Source organism: Ursus americanus, chromosome 19 (assembly GCF_024610735.1).
Source record: "Ursus americanus isolate L20-20 chromosome 19, mUrsAme1.1.p, whole genome shotgun sequence".
Taxonomy (NCBI): Eukaryota; Metazoa; Chordata; class Mammalia; order Carnivora; family Ursidae; genus Ursus; species Ursus americanus.
Genome location: NC_142145.1, coordinates 9,567,337 through 9,586,022, shown reverse-complemented (window position 1 = coordinate 9,586,022; position 18,686 = coordinate 9,567,337).

Below are 18,686 nucleotides of genomic sequence, written 5' to 3'. Positions count from 1 at the left end.
AACCCTATACTTTCTGTTCTACAGATTTGCCTCTTTTAGATATTGCATATAAATGGAATGATACAATATTGCTTTCTTGACTAACTTCTTTCACTTAGCACATTTTTTAAGGTTTATCCATGTTATAGCATGTATCAATGCCTCACTTATTTTTATGGCTGACTAATGTGCCCTTGAATGGATACACCAAATTTTATCTATTCTTTAGCTGCTGGACAGTTTGAGCTATTATGAATAGTACTGCTACGAATATTAGTGTACAAGCTTTTGTGGACATATGTTTCAAACTGTCTTGGGGATATAGCTAGAAGTAGAACTGCTGGATCTTACAGGAACTCCAGTTTAAAAGTTTGAGGAAATGCCTTTTTTTTTTTTTTTCCAAAAGCCTCTGCACTGTTCTAGATTTTCACTCACAGTGTGGGAGAGTTCCAATTTCTCCACATCCTCACTAACACTAGTTACTGACTGTCTTGGATTTTAGCCATCCTTGTGGGTATGAAGTGGTTACTCCTTGTGGTTTTAAATTGATTTCCCTAATGACTAATGAGCATCTTTCTATGTGCTTATTGTATACGGTGCTTATACACCATATATTGTGCTTATTTGTATAACTTCTTCAGATGACTGTTACCTTCAAACGTTTTGCACATTTTTGAGTTAGGGTTTTTTTTATCTTTCTGTTGCTGAGTTGTAAGAGTCCTTTATATATTCTAGATACAAGTCCTTTATCAGATACATGATTGCAAAATTTTTCTCTCATTCCGCATGCTGTCACTGCACTTTCTTGATGGTAGTCTTTGAAGCAAAAATTTTTTGATTTTGATGAAGCCAAATTATCTTTTCTCTTTTGTTGCCTCTGCCTTTTGGTATTGTTTCTAAGAAATCAATGTCTAACTCAAGTCCACAAAGATCTACTCCTCCGGTTTTTACTGAAAATCGTATCACTTTAGACCTTATCTTTAAATCCGTGATCCATTTTTTGAGTTAATTTTCATGTACATATGCGATAGGGATCCATCTTGATTTTTTTGCTTGTGGCTGTCCCATTATCTCAGCACCATTTGTTAAAAGGCTGTTCACATTCCTTATTGAATTGAAATTGCATCAAGATAGATGAAGTTTAAGGCTTCAAGAGTTTTTATGTAGAGAATAGTGAGTATAGAACCTAAGTAGAAAATATAAAATGGCTGTGCATAATCTTGGCTTTTTTGTTCCCAGATCCAATCCTTTCTTCTTCCTTATGATGATTATTATTTAATTCTATTATTAATTATTTATTATTATTATTTTTATATTGCAGCAGGGCTGAGGCTTAGTAGTTGTGTCTTCCAGATTTCCATGGCTAGGTATACCAAAGGCAGCAACATTAGACCATAGGATGGCAGGAAAGGACCAGCTCCCACTCAGTCCTGGGAGGCATCTCTAGCAGCCATTCTATCTCCTTTATGTTCCAGGTCTTGACGAACAGAAGACCTCTGATTCCAACTTCTTGGTTCTGGTAACACTGAAACTAGTCCCTTAGTTCTAGTAATAGCTTTTCAGCCCAACAACGGCAGCAGCTTTTTGCTTTTGTTAATCTTTAGGTCACTTCCTTGTCCCTATTTTGGAGTTTTAGCTCTTCCATGACCTATCTAAGCAATACCTTATTCTGAAATCCTTCTGCTTGAAAATTTAGAGTCGTTGTCTTTTCTTGTTTATTTCCTGATCATGCTGACCTGCCAAAAGTGAAACAAAGGGCTAAGTTAGAAATGTTACAGGATTTCTTCTCCTTTAGTTCCCGTGGTTCTTGGTCATGCCGCTTCGAAGAATGAAGAGGTAGACCAGATGAAGAGTGGTGGGCGGCAAAGCAAAGTTTACTGAGCGATAGTCAAGTTATTAAGCGATAGAGCAAAGCTTCCGAAGAGGGAGAGGACCCGATGGGGTCGCCACCGGAGTGTCTAAGTCTAGGGATTTTTATGGGCTTCTTGACAGGCTGATTTAATCTGGTTAAACTTCTCTGCACCTATCACCCAATCAGATTTTTGTCATCTACCTATCTCGTGGGAAAGGGTAGAGGGCTCCTTCCTTATAAAATCCTTTTAAGGGTGGTTTCCTTGGGGGGGGGGCAGCATGTCCCTGCCTGCCTTTCTTCCAACTATCCTTCATCAGAAAGACACGTTTCCTCATATGTCTATGTGATTTTTTTTTATCCCTCTTTGTGTCCCTTATCAAAATGGATCAAGATGGAGCCATACGAATTTTAACTCAGGCTCAGTGGATCAACAGAGTTTGGTATTGATTCTGTCCAGGGTTTAGGGACTGAAATAGTCTGCTTAAAGACTAAGGAAACTCATTTCTGTGTCAAGTCCTAGTTCCATTTCAACTTCATCTTTACTTCTTTCATGTTCCTGATACAAGTCTTCTCCTAACCAACAGAAGTTCCCGATACATTTTTCCACTTTGTATGCCAGTTCTGATACCCAACTGCTTTTTATACCCATTGTTTGTCCTTAGTCTTAGACCTTCATGAAGTTTTCTGTTAGGATAACACTTTACCAGTACTTCTAATTCAACTTGATTTGATTTGATTTAACTCAATTTGATACACATCTTAATGCATCTAACATATGCCAGGCTGTGTGCTTAGCTCTGGGAAGCAGACAGTTATTGCTCATAAAGGACCCACAAAATAGTGGGAGAGGTAAAGTAAAAATTGCAAAAATATTTTATACTACAGCAGGAATAAATAAATGACCTATGCTATAGAAAAGTCCAAGATTTAGTGAAAGCCACTTGTCCCTTAACAAATAATTATCAATACAGATTTTTAACTCATGATCTAGACAAACTTCCATCCTTTGTAGCTGGTAACACTTCAAATCCTGCAAGCCCTCTCTCTCTTTCTGTATATGTATATGTGTACAGCTACTGTACAAATACATAGAGAGAGAGCGAGATTGTCAAGGCCAGACTTAATTAAGAAAGAAATTGAGTCCTATGGAGCCAAGTTAATGATAAAATTCTAAAATCAAGCCCACGTTTGGCACCTACATTTACATTTAACACAGATCTTGCTATGTAGTAATTATGAGCACATTAAACATAGAGATCATAGGTCTTTCAAACCTGCTTCATTTGGACAGTTTCATTGGAGGGTGTCTGTTTTTATCCGTTATATTGAATGAATATCTTATGCAAATGATTTATTCTTTTTAATTACTATTAAATTGCTGTTTTCTTCTCCAAGGGTAAATCTCTTCAGGTTAACAGAAATTTTTCAACTTAATGGGGGGCATATGTTATCAACCTGGATGTGCACATTTTTCATGTCAAAATGTACTGACTTTTAAACTTAAGTTGCAACTCTACGTGTGTGTGTCCTTTATGATGTGCATCCTATAGATGACCTTCTACAAGAAATAGCAACTTCATGCACTAGCGATCCAACTTTTGGCTCTTCATTACAAATAAAATATAAGGTATACAAAAGGATTGCTTTCATTTTTACTAATTTAATATATTTACTTCTCATTCATTTTTAATTATATAGTTTATATTTGATTTATATCTTCACTATCTTAGAAACATAAAAATAAAAAATAACATAATTTTTACCATAAAAATTAATATTTTTAAAGTTATGAAAGGGCATAGTGATTATTATAATTATTATCATAAAATCTGTGATCACAGTTTGAGATTGGAGTTCAAATTATAAAATTATAGGTTTTTGTCCTAAGGTTATACATTTTAATACAGAAACCCTACTATTATATTTTATTTTTCCTTTTGATACTTTTAGTACTTCATAATTTATGCTAATTATAGCTTTAAATATTAAATACAGCTTTAAATTTCTTTCTTTCCTTCTTTCTTTCTCTTTCTCTCTCTCTTCCTTTTTTTCTTTCAGTGATTCCTTTGTAGATAACAGCAGGCAGCCTCAAAAAAATCATTGACAATTGACTTTTTTAAATTATTCTAAGAAACTTCTTTATTACAAGTGTTCTTAAGCACTTCTTTCCCTGTTCTGAAGAATAGGTATTACAACTGACTTGCTATTCAATATCCTTCCAAACTATGCCTCTGGAAATATATTAGGAAAAAAAATAATTTTAAAAAAACAAAGGTTGTCTTTAATTTTCTGATCAACCTACCTGCTCTAAGCTTTAGAGAGACTATTCTTTTTCAAAGACAGAACTCTGTGAAACATATAAACATATTTGATTTTATACCTTTAAATACAACCACCAAAAATATAAGCAAAGTAGGGTGCGCCTGGGTGGCTCAGTCAGTTAAGTGCCTGCCTTTGTCTCAGGTCATGACCTTAGGGTCCTGCGATTGAGCCCCACATCGGGCTCCCTGGTCAGTGGGTAGCCTGCTTCTCCCTCTCCCTCTGCAGCTCCTCCTGTGCATGTGCCCTCTCTCAAATAAATAAATAAAATTATATATATATATATATATATATATATATATATATATATATATATATATATATATAAAGGAAACAGTATTTTCCTCCCTGGAATCTAAGTGTAACAATAACAGTGCATTTGGAAAGCCCACTGCTTTTTTTTTTCTTCTTTTTTTTAACGAACCAAATGATCATTTCACATTAGAATTTGTAGTTGATTAGAAATGCATTCGACTGTTCCATTGGTGAATAGGCTCAGAAGAGATTAGGAAATAACTGCTTTAAATGTGCTAGTAGATGTTTCATTTAACTCAATAATAGGTTTATAAACCATTAATTTTATATTTCAATCAAGTCTTACAAGATGCTCAAGGATTTTAAAGAGGTGTTAATGCCACATTTATGCTGTACCCGACCCCACCTCTGGCACTTACATAGCTGCTTTCCTTCAGGTCATGTCTTTAATTCTCAAACCTTTACCTTGAATGAAAGATTTGACATTTATTTATTTGTTTGTTTGTTTGTTTATTGTGTTTTTGCATTCTTTTGAATTCCACTAGGACCAGCTGTGCTAATAAATAAAGAAATCTCTGGAACAGAGACTTTAGGTGATTTTCCAAAGTGGAGAACTGAAAGTCATACATCGATACACTGACAATCCTGACTAAAATTCATGCTTCCTGACCTTTTCCCTCCCACCAGACTCTTCAGACCACACTATTCCCACTGTGTGAATATCTCTGTCTCTGAGCAACATTTCACCTTTTGTTATTTTTAACGAGAGTTTTTCACTTCACCCTAAGCTTCAAATGACAGTTTCTACTCTGACTAGAAATTTACTTATCTATCTACTTAGGAAAGTTTTAATTATCCTTTGAGCTCTTCAGTTTTTCAAAAAAAATTTGCTAACCATTAAATATGTTTGAGGCGCTGGAGACAAGATTCTGAAATATGACAGCAATAGTTTTTGCAGCCATAGAGCTTATGGTGTAATATTTGTGTGATTAATTAAACCATTCATTACACAATAGATTTATTTAAGTGCAATCGTCAATAATGCTATGAATGAGAAATGAACGGGTACTCTGAGGCTATGTAATCTACTCTGGGGAGGTCAAGGACTAGATCCCTGAGGAGTGATGATTGAGCTGAATTTTAAAGGAAGAAGAGGAATGTACTAGAGAAAGAGGGGGAAAAGTCGTTCCAGGGAGAGGAAGTGGAGGCTAGAAGGTCAAGGACTTGCAAATATCTTACGTGTTTGGAGCACAGAGAGTAAGGACAATTTTGCAGGTCATGATGCCACTACTGTGGTCCAGGGTCAGATGCTTGAGAGCCTGGCAGGATGTGCTCAGTATTTGGGTCTTTAAGAGCAAAGGAAGTGATTAAGCAGGGAGGCACTTGATAAGACCTGAACTTGCAGAAGCTCAGCTTAACTGACCTAAAATGGATGTGTGAATATTTATCTCACACACGGATAAATATAGCAATTTGACTAGAATAGTGGAAGTTCACAGGGATGTATGCAGATGACTTGTAGAAATAATCAAGAAATGAATTTTACAGCACTTGCTGTTAGAGTAGATATCAGAAGACACTAAGTGGTGAGGGTGAAAGAGTACTCCCCAGGTCCCAGCTGGATGAGTGCCATTCATAATAATATGGTGCGGGGTGGGGGACCAGGGCGGTACTAATTTCATTCCTCCTTTGTGCTTCAGGGAATGTGTGTCCATGCACTTGACGATTATTTAAATGTAATTTTATTAAGGTTGTACCTTTGTGTATATGAGATTAGGGTCATAGAACAGCGTGCTGCATGATGTCTTACAATTTGTCATCATTCAAGAAATACTTATCACTTACATCAGAGAGGTGATTAGAAATAAAAGCTAGGAACTCTAGCTTTGGAGTTTGATATATATACCAGTGACTTCCCACCAGTAACACTAGTAAGTAGTTTAAATGGGATTTAAATAGAATATATTTTTCTACTTAATGGCAAGCAAGGAATGAACATTTTCCTGGATTTTCTTCTATAGGCTGCAAAGCTAACTTTTTCTAGGACTCCTGGAATTTTATCAGCTACTACCTTTTTCTCTCTTTCCAGTCTCATACTTAACAGCTGTGGTAGGCTGAATAGTGGCCCCCCAAATGTCCATATCCCAATCCCTGGCACCTGAAGGGGTATTACTTCCCATGATAAAAGAGACTTTGCAAATGTGATTAAATTAAAGATCTTGGAATCAGAGGATTAATCTAGTTCATTAAGCTCACCCAATACAATCACAAGTCTCCAATAAGAGCAAAAATGCAGTCAGTAGTTGAAGATGTGGCATGACACAGAAGCCAGAGGTAGGATTGATGGTCAAGGTCAAGGACCAGGGAATGCAGGTGGCCTCTAGAAGCTGAAAGGGACATGGGACAGATTCTCCCACAGAGCCTCAAAAAAGAGCTAGCCCTGCTGACCCCTTGATTTTTCCCCATAAGACTCATTAAGACTTCTGACCTTCAGACCTGTAAGAGGATACATTTGTGTTCTTGTAATCTGCTAAATTAGTGGTAATTTATAAGCAGCCATGGGAACCTGATACAGGCCCCTCTACATCTTTAACTTATTAGTTCACTGGACCATGTAAAACAAAACTTAGCACCTGCCCCTCCTATCTACCACCACCTTAAATCAACAACCTTTGCAGGTTGATACTATCAGGATAATTCCTGGCATTATCTATCAATGGCACTACTCATTCAGAGTTATATTCATGTTTTCTCTTTCTCATTTCATATTCCCTACTCCAGTAGTTGGGAACAGAGAATACAAACAACTATATTTGCTGAAATTCCCTTCTCGTTTTCCTACTTGTGATTTTGTACTCAAGGCCAGTATTAACTTGTTTCACAAAGATTCCCTTCTTTAAGAGCCGAGGTATTGTCTTGTGTTGTGTTGAGCTTTATATTGTTCCCATTATCTGTATTATTTGTTCCTTATCCAATTTTCAGTTCATGATGATTTTGCCCTACCTGCTCTCGAGCCATGTTTGGCATTATATTACACACAGATGACAAACAAATAATTGGTTGAAAAAAAATGAAATTTCTTCAATACAAAGTAGAAGATTAATTTCTTCCAAGATGTTTCCTCTGACTCAACATATTGATTATTTCATAAAATAATTATTAGCATTATTATATATGTTTGCCAGCTAATCTTTAGTTTGTTTACGTGTCAGCTTTGAGAAATTTTTTCTTTTCTCTCCAACTTAGCTCTTACAGGAGGAACATACAGAACATACATTCATATTTTTCACCCTAAATACATTTATTTATCATATATTGTATGACGGGCACCAAGAATAGCAATAAACAAGACAGAGACCATTCTTTTCCTCATGGAATTTGGGGTGTTTGTTTTTCTTTTGTTCTGTAACTTAAGAATTTATATAGTGTTATATTAGTTTTCCAGGGCTGCTTTAACAGATTACCACAACAGGGTGGCTTAAAACAACAGAAATGTATTCTCTCCCAGGGCAGGAGGCTAGAAATCCAACATCAAGTCATCAGCAGGGTTGATCCTCCTGAGAACTCTGAGGGAAAGTCAGTTCCTTATCCCCCTTGTCATTTCTGGTGGTTTCTGTCAATCCCTAGTTGCTAGGCTCATAGCTGCACCATTCTAATCTCTGCCTCTGTCCTCACCAAACATTTCTCTGTTCTTCCACAGTGTTCTTCACTCCTTACGCAGACGCCAGTCATACTGGATTACGGGAAGTCTCATCTTAAGTTGATGACATCTGCAAAGACCTTATTTCCAAATAAGGTCACAGGAAATAAGGTCACATTTATAGATACTGAAGGTTAGGACTTGAACATATCTTTTGGGGAGACACAATGCAACCCGTAAAATGTAGGTAAAACTTTTTAGGAAATAGAGTATATGAAAGTTTATTGAGTTTGGCCCAACAGGAGCCAGGGTAGAAAGCCTGAGAGTACCCATTGGCATGAACCGGTCTGAATTCAATGCATGTTCTCAGGCATAAGAGCAAAGTCAGTGAACACTAAGATATTGTCAGAAATGACAAAGGCCGCCATTTAACTAAAATGGAAATACACATGTAGAGACCAAAAGTGAGCTGAGGTGTAGGAGTCATAGAATATGATATTCTGACAAAACTGGATGGAAAAGTCTTTGTTCTCAGTGTCCTACAACTTAAAGCAATTTTGATTTTTCTCAACTCCCAAGTTGCCAGTTTTATGTTATTTTATTTTTTTAAATTTTTTGTTTGAGTACAGTTGACACACAATGGTACATTAGTTTTAGGTGTGCAGCATAGTGATTCAACAACACTATACGCTATGCTATGCTCCCCGCAAGCATAGCCATCGTCTGTCACCATGCAACATTATAACTAATTTTAAATTAAACTTCTTTTTAGGTCACTGTCTTGTCATACCTTTTACTACCTGCTCCTTTTCAACTTCCCGATGGGACTTAATTCAGGCTATCAGTATTTGCCATGTAGAGAGTGTACTGAATGGTCCCTCCGCTTTAGTTTCTTCCCAATACAATTTTCTACTGTGGACAGGGTGGTGTTTGGATTTCTACATTTAAAAATGCATTTATAGTTAGTAGTCATTGGTTCTATATGATTTTGAAAGCAACATACCTTAATTATAAAAAATCATAAAATAAAGAGTACTTAATTTGATGTATACGTTTCCAAGTTTTTCTCTATAAATATCTTATACATATAATGTATACATGTATATATGTATATATAATATAAGAGGTAAACATATCTACACACATACATACATGTACACAAGTACAGATGCATATATATATTTCCTATATATATTTATTTTATATAGGTTTATGTTTTAAATGTTAATGCTAAAACTTAGGGGAACTCATTTTCCACTTTACAGTATATTTATTTTATACAATTGAATCTTCTATAATACTATTTGAATTACTACCTAATATTCCATTACTTGAATATACCATAATTTATTTTACCACTCCACCATTTTGAAATGTTTGGTTTGCTCCTATTTTTTATTATTGAAAACAGTGACAGACAGCTTAGAGCTAAATCTTTACACAGAGCGGTAATTATTTAATTAAGACACATTCCTAGGGCGCCTGGGTGGCTCAGTTGGTTAAGCAGCTATCTTCGGCTCAGGTCGTGACCCCAGGGTTCTGGGATAGAACGTCACATAGGGCTCCCTGCTCACCGGGGAGCCTACTTCTCCCTCTCCCGCTGCTTCTCCCCCTGCTTGTGCTCTCTCTCGCTCTCAAATAAGTAAATAAAATCTTTAAAAAATTTTTAAAATAATTAAGACACATTCCTAGAAGGGGAATTAATGGCTGAAAGAGTTTGTGAAATTTTCATGCTATTGGTATAAATTGCTAATCTGCTTCCAGAAAGACAGAGACTCATTTTCTAACAGCATGAAATTCATTACTTTCCTATACCTTTACAACATATTATCATGAGAAACAGAAACTATGTTCATGATGTACTCTGCATCCCTTTGACAACTGATAAGAACATTTAGTTGGGTTTCTTTTTTGGAAAACGTTTGTTCAAATGATAGCCTCATCTTATAAAACAAAAATCACATCATATGTTTCATTTCCCTTTTGCAGCAGCAGAAGGTCCAAATTCCTTACTTTTCTATTCAAAACAATCCGCATATAAACCCAACAAAATCTGTTTATTTGTGTTTTTCACTTACTCTTGCTCTCATGAGCTACAAGTCCCACCCTAAATATACAAGTTTCCTGCCTTTCTCAGTGTTGCTCCCACTGCTCTGCTTTTCCTTTGTCTTTGAGTTGACTATCATCACTGTTCTGCCCAAGCTAGAACAGCGTGAGGGTCCGTTCCTCTCTCTGCCTCTGCTCACATTTCTGCTCCCGAAACTGACCACTACTTGCCTTATAAAGGTCTCCTCCTTTACTCGGTACATCTACCAGGTCATCCAAAATATTTTTCCATAGAACTCTTCTTGTAAGTTCAAATACATTTTTTTTCCTGAAGCAATCATATTATTTTATCCAGATTCTACTTCTCCTAGAAACAGAAGTCCAGGACATGTGGATAACAACTATAAGAATGTTTATCACAGCATTGCTCATAGAGGCAAAAAATATAAAATGGTAAGGGTCCAATAATACATCTGTTGAATAAACGTGGTCCATTCAGACAGTGGAAAATTGATCATTCACTGCAAACAATGCATTAGAACCAGCTGACCCAGGGTAAAAGGAGAGGTAGCAAAGTGTATAGACAGTATACTCTCCTTTATAAAACAGTGACAAAAAATAACCTTACATACAAGCCAGTTCATTCGTTTATAAGTTTGAATGTGTATTGGAAAAAATGAGGAAGGCCATAAAGAACAGGTTTTTGAAACTGATTGGATGCTTGGCAGGAAGCAGGGCAGATGCAATTTAGAGAAGCAGGTGGTATGGGGCAGTTGAAAGGAAGGAAGTACAGATTTTAGGCTTCTCTTGTAGTTCCCACAGCATCTAACATGCAGAAAAATGGATAAAGTATCCATGGCATGGTATTTAGGTTACCTGTAGAGTGGAAAATTTTATCCACAATATTATAAACATATGCATATTGAGTATGCCCACTGAGAAGTACTGGGTGATGACAAGTTTAAATGTAAACTAATTTGATTTTAAAACATATATTGTACAAAACATGTTTTTATAGCTTGGCTATTTCAAATGAACCTGTATAATGACTTACTTTCTAAAGAAAAACAAATATCACAATACTCGGGCAGATAATTTAGCTGTGGAAAAGAAGTCCCATAGGAACCAATTAGCTTTGTTCTATTCTATGGTGGAAAATTTTACCAGAAGACTGAGACAGTTCTGATATCTCACTGCCATTTGGCACAGGGGAGAATTTGTGAGAGCAAACGACTCAAAACTAATCCTTCACCATGAAAAAAGAGTAAAAGGGAAGAAGGAGAAGCAAGGAGAGAAAGCAAAAGGAATATCAAAGCAATCCACCATGATGAAGATCAAAGCTACTGGCTGAGTACTGAATATGTGCCAGCCCGTGTTTTTAAGAGAAAAATGTGTGCTACCTAATTTAATCATCCTCTCAAGTGAAAGTGTGAATTAATGCTATTTATCTTACTTATTTTGCAGATGAGGAAACAGAACTATTCAGTTTAAGTAACTTGCTATACGTCAACAAAATCAGTAAGATCTAGAACAGGGTTCCCAGACTATTGAAGCTGAAGTCTGTGGATTTATCCATCATTCTCCACAGACATTGCCTCAGTCTCCTTCCTATGTTTCTTAAGCTGCTTTTGCACTTTCTTAAACTGGCTTATTTTTGAAGTTTATACCTTAAAATTTTCCTATAGTTCCCACAGTGCACATACGCACTCGTGCACGCACACACACACACACACACACACCCCGTGTATTCCACACCCTCCTTTCTCACAACCAGCAATAACTAGTCTCAACATTTTAGGGTATATGCTTCCAGTCTCTCTCTTTTTTTAATCAGTAAGTGGTTAGAGTTGATTGGCCTCCTTGTAACTAGCTCTTACATCACAGGAAGCCAGGCCCAGGAAGCCTGACGAACAATAGACACATGGTGGAGATGTACAGCTGAGGAAGAGCCCAGAGTACTAGGTGCTTCCAGGGAAACACAGCGTATGAGTGTCTTGTAGGGAAGGGAAGGTTGAAGACTGCATGAAAGCACAGGGTAATGGGGCAGCCGGACACTAATATGTGGGAGAAAAGGGATCATAGATAAGCGAAGTCTGGACAATAATTCTGCATGTTTTCCAAAGAGCTGCCCTCACTTTGCTCAGACTCAATCTTCACCACTGTTATGCAACCAAGTAGCTAGACCCAAAAATGAACCACAAGACTAATGAAACTGACTGGTGTCTTTGTCCAAGAGTACTTTTGTTACATTTTAAAGTTTAGAATTTCTACATGAAGAAGAAAATCAAATTTTCTCTTCCCCTACTTACTCCGTCCAATCTTAAGGAAATTCATACACAATGATGTCTACTTTCCAATGGCAGAAAGCCAATGACAGCAAAGTTGCAAACAGGACTCTTAATTCCTTGATCAAAAGCAATAATTAATTTAAAAGAAATCAAATGTAACCCTTGTATTGAGTTTTTCACTGGCATAATGGTTCTTTTTTATTTCTCAGGAACATCACACTTCTTTGGACAGAATCTGTTGTTTCTGAAAACATGCCTTTTAGACTACAATTTAGTTGTTTGTTTGTTATCAATTTGACTCTTTTCTCTTTTAGTCCCACCTCTGTTCACTCGCAGGATATCATTTGTTCTACATCCAAAATGCGTCTCATTCATCTGCCCACCACTCCCTCTGCTTCCTTCCAGAAACCCCAGGGAGCTCCAGTAGCTTCCCGACTGTTCCGTCCATCTCTCATTGTTCCCTGTTCTGAGCATACTTTCCCAGAGCTGGCTGCTGATTGACTTCCTAAAGATAACTCTCTTGTTCAAATTATTTAATGTCTCCCCATTGCCTATAGAATGATGCCCATATATATTCATCATTTTTCTGTGCTCTGAACCCAACAACCTATGTAAGTGGTTTTCTCATCACTTGTTATTATATTAAGCACAGACCCTAGTCATACTGAACTATAAGTTATTTTGAATCAAAAGTGAAATTTTTCTGTGTGCTTTTTCTCCTCCTGTTCTCTTTGTCAAAATGTCTTCTTTCCCTTAAACTGTAATGCGGACTCTTCCCTCTCTCTAATTCAAATTTTGTATTTACCACAAACTTTAATTTATATCTGAACTGAAAACGATAGGATCCTTGTTTGGATTCCCATGTGCCTTAATCCAGACTCATCAGAGTACATAGATCTAGCTTTCATTATGATTAGTATCTATGTCTGTGTATATTATTTAGAAATATACCATGATTTTTTACGTTTATATATCATAAGCTTGAAGACAATATAATTCACATATGTGCTTTATTTTTGTATCCCTTAGAATCACCAGCAAAACACCTTGTGCAAATAATCAGCCGATATTTGGTGAGAAACTGAATTATCAAGCAGGTGAACATGCCAGCGGTAACTACAGTGGTCACAGTATGTCAAATAGTTTAATTACGTGCACAGAAATCCAATTTGCGCAAGCTTTTACACAACAGGCAAAACACAGAAGTCCACCGTTCCATAATTCTACTAGTTTTGCTGATCATTGACCCTGGAAGAATCATCACATCAAACAAAGACCTGAGTGTTTTTAGCTCAGCCCTTTGCTGCTTGGAAGACATGTAAGAGCACGTTCCCAGGTTGACCGGAATCCCTCCTGACAGGTCAGCACGCCCACGCTGGTGGCAGTAATGACGGTCGTATCTGATGTTCCCACATCTAATCCATGGTCCCTCTACGGCTTAATCAAACTCTTCTCTACTTACACTGACCCGCATTGCTGCCTCGGTTTGGTACCTATGGGCCTATTTTCTGTTTTTATTTTTTTCAAATAAGATGATAAGTGATTATTCTCGAACAAGGCAAGTATGAACACATTCAGAGAGGACGTTTTCCCCTCACAGGGAACTAGAAAAAGTGAGGCTTTGTTTTAGAATTTGCAGTATCCATTTTCACCATCAATTCTCCAAACCTCACCGTGAGGCGAGAACTATAAATAAAGAGAGATGAGCGTTTGGAAGATTAGTATATGAAATAGGGAGATGTAGATTGTGGCAGACGGATGGAACCTTGCAGAGAGATTTTTTTTCTTCCTAGGTAGCTTAGGTTATTTTTTAATCAATGGGGGAATTATTGGCTCTGATATTATGTTGTCTTTCTCCTTCCCGTGTCATGAGAGACCGAACGGAATTCTGGAATTATGAGAAACTTCACGGAGTACTGTCGCTCTTCCTCAGTGTTATTCTAGTCTAGGGACCAGTGAAGATGGGCACCCTGTGGGCCCTGGGTGGTACAGGCAGCTCTCCAAACGCCTTCTATCCTGCTCCCGTCCTCCTTCCGCTTACTCTTCCTTCTCTCGATCAGTTCAAATCCATGCTCTCCTCAGATGTATCTAGTGCTTTGCTGGTTGTGTGGCACATAAAACAAAAAAGATACCCTTTGGTTTAAAAATAGATACCCTGGAAGGGAAAAATAAGTTACCGTGTAATCACCTGGTAAAAATAAGTTACAATTAGGCTGCTGGCATCTCAAATGAAGCTGGTGTTTCAGACACAATCCCTGAGGGCTCGAGCTTATTTGTCAAGGGAAAACAATAGGAGGACGTAAGAGCCCACGGTTTCTTTCTAGCTGAGATGACATTAGGATCATTTGGGAGATCTATCTATCATCTATCAATTGATCGATCTATTATCTATCTTTCTATCTATGTATATGATATTTGGAGTATGTACACATGCATATAATATATACCATATATATATATATTTATGTATATATACACACACACACAGATATGGAGTCACATACTTCCATATGTACATGTGGTTTCATTTATGTGGATATTAAGTGTGTCGTGTGTATGTGTGTGTGTCCGTGTACAAGGTATATACAAGCTAATGGAAATCTGGCTAATAATACCATCAGATAACAGCTGGATTTACAATTGACACTCTCATGATCAACTATATTTTACAATGACGTCTTTGGGGTTCCTGAGTGGCTTAGTCAGTTAAGTGGCTGACTCTTGACTTTGGCTCAGGTCATGATCTCAGGGTCATGAGATCAAGCCCTGCAAGGTGTAGTGCCTGCTTGGGATTCTCTCCCTCTGTCCCTCTTCCTCCCACCCTGCCCCCCCACGTGCTCTCTCTTTTGCTCTCTCTCTAAAAATAAAATAAATTAAATGGCATATCTTTGCAAAGTGTAGTATTATAACAAATCAACTAGGATGATAACTGTTTTCTCATTTAAAAAGGTGAGTTGCCATTGATAATAGCAATTCTTCTATTCTATTTCAAATTACAGAGAGTCCTGGGTGGAATTGTGCCATTAAAAATGTATGTTAGAATCCTGTATTTTGATTTCTGAAATGCTCAGATGCTGACATTGGTGTTGAGTTAGAAGAAATTTTACCCTATAATGACTAAGACTTCTGAGCAGTCTCTGCTGCTTTGTCAGTTTCTATGATTTTTAAAAGGAGATTGATTACCTAGGTGCTAACTTTGAAGTTGGTCTTTCTGTCCAAAGTTAAATATATTTTGCCCTTCCTATTCTAACTCAACTTTCTTTGTCTTTTGGTTTTTAGTAAAAAATAGTCCCAGAATCCACATATCCCATCAGAGGGTGTTGGGACTCTCCTGCTTGCTTCCTCTGCTACCCACCGTTAGCAATTAGACCACGCGAACTGGTCTTTCTCCAGTTGTCACCACAGGCTTCTCACAAACTGGGATGTTTCAGAAGTAAAATGACCTTCTCAGTGGCAAGAGGACTACCGTTTAATCCAGGGTCTATCACTGCATTATCCATATTTAATTTGATTTTGTTTTACCTCGTTCTTATTTTTATTTAGTCATAAATTTATGGCTCTCTACAATGACTAATATTTTACCATATTATTGATATTAATCTATTTTCTTATATTTTGTTTAAGTTTTGTTATAAGGTACCGTGACACTGGATTTCCTAATTCAATTTGTTTCAATTCCAAATCCTTTCCTAGCTCTTGAAAACATAAGCAAGGAGACTCTAATCCTAACATATGTAACCAAATGATGTTATGATTGCCAAAGTGAATATATCTTCGTGCTGAAATTTGACTACTATGCCCAAGATCTTTACTCTGTTTTTATAACATAATTTTCTTTTATGGTTTCATATTCACTTTTCCTTTTTCTTTTTTTCTTAAATTATCCAAACAGTCTTTGTTTTGTCAGGAAAAAAAAAAAAAGATTTAAGTCTTCCTCTAATTGAGCTCAAGGCTTTGCTACAAATTTAACATATTGCTTTCTAACTAGGAGTATACTTGGTTAACTCAATTTATATTTTGTGTACTATAGAACAGGTGTTCCCATGATTACTGGTACAGAGAGGAAAATCTCTATCAAAAAGATAAATTTTTAAATTTGTTCTCTTATTTTTTTAGTGGAATCTTAGTGAAATTTTCCTAAAACCCAGCATACAATATTTGCTTATCTCTCAGTCTTAAAATGTCCTAAAATTTTTAAATGCAAAAAAAAACCTTATTACATTTGGATTAAGCCTAAATTACCATAAGTTGCCCTATTGCAATACATTTACTCTTCAAAATTACATACATTTTACAATAAATTTTGTATTTGAACTTGCTCAGAGCCTTAAGATTTAGTTTCAGTCAAACCATAAATATCACACTAGATAATACCAATGCAGTGCAATAACTGAAATGTATGACTGAAATCTGGCCATTGTTTTAATGAGGTGAGTCTCGATAAAACTGAAATCCTGGTAGCTTGAGACCACTGAGCTTTCTTCTAATTCATGTTACATTCTTGTTGCAGGTTGGCTCAGGCGATCAGTTCTGTATTGGTATTCAGGAACCAGGTATGATGGAGATCCGACAATATGGTAGCTGCACTCTCTGGAATATGTAGCTTCCTATTTGTGGGTCAGAAGAAACAGCTCGACGATCACAAGCCTGCTCTTCAACTCTCTAGCTTAAGAGCAAATGCATCTCGGGGCATCGGAGTGGTGCAGTTGGTTAAGCTTCCAACTCTTGGTTTCCGCTCAGGTCTTGATCTCAGGATCATGAGATCACATCAGACTCTGTGCTCAACACGGCATCTGCTTGAGATTCTCTCTCTCCCTCTGCCCTTCCCTCCTACGTTTCTTCTCTCCCTCATGCTCTCTCTCTTTAAAATAAATAAACATATCTTTAAAAAAAAATGAATATATCTCTTGTGACCACAGTCCATTGGCTAGCACTTGCCATGTGGCCCCACCTGAGTGCTGGCTGGACAAGGGATGTTGGTCTCTATCCAGTCCTCTCTCAGTTGACTTTCTCCCAGGAAATGTACCACCTAGCCTTGTACAGTGTCAGGCCTTCTTCCCGACAACAGCCTCTAAAGAATGCTTGGTGGCAGGGGAGAGAGAAAAGTCCCAGCCTCTGACTGTGACTGTAACATCTCTGGAGAACCACTGGGCTCCACAGCTTCAGAGGAAGGCTGGGGCCATTGGGCGTCTTCTCTCTCTGCTCACTTGCTCTTTCACCACAGGAGCTGATCCTGAGAGCATTTTCCAACAAATTTTCTGCAAGCAAATCTTTGACGCAGAGCTGGCATCTTAGGGAGCTTGACCCGTGGGTCGCCACCTATACTGCAATTATCAGCGCACTTGTTAAAACTGCAAATGACCGGTTTGGATCCCAGGCCTGTGGAATCAGATTAGCCATGGCTGGAGGCTGGGAATCTGCATTACTAAAAAGCACCCCAGAAATTATATTTTTCTCATGACAGTGGCACTAACAATGACAGTTGTAATTACTTTGATTAGATACAAAATTGAATACTTGGAGGAGAGGTGTCCAGAGAATTAAAAACATTTGTGTAAGATCCTCTATCAAAATCATGTATGCTAAAATTTTTTAAAAAGTCTATATGTCAACTCCGTAAGGAATAAACCACCTGCAGAAACAAAGGTTTTCAATCTACAGACCGTATTGGGCTACATGAGCCAAGGTAACATATTTTAAAAGAATTTTATATCTCACATCCTCGGTTCCTGAAATGTTTTCCCTTAGCCACTCCTTTTCTCCAGTGAGCTCCCGGGAGCTGAGAGCCTCAATGGCCAAATTGCCACTGCTGAGCTCAGAAGTCAAATCAGCTTTCGAGGCCATTACTTTACCCTGAGACTGACATTATTGAAGTGGATATGTAACTGATGTCTTTCTTTCACATTAGAGATTAATCCGTTTTCCATCTCCTTCTCTTTGTTGTTCAGATCTAGCTAGAAACTCCAAAGTCCTCCGTGTACCAAGAATTAACCCATTAAGCACCGCCTTGCTGAGACACATTACAGCAGAAAGCAAAAGGACAAACGTATGCTCCCTAGACATTTATCAATATATCCTCCCATATTTTAAAGGATAATATAAGCACTACAATCGACAGATATAAGGCCCACGTTGGCTAGCCTGTTTGTACATCATGGATGACACACATAACCCTGCCTGCCTGGCTCCAGGGACCACGGACGAATTGGAAATATCCCTGTTGCACAATAACACAAAGTCAAAGGACTGTTTTCACTGCACCATTATGCCAATCGTAGAACAAGCACACGATGTGATTTTATTTGCA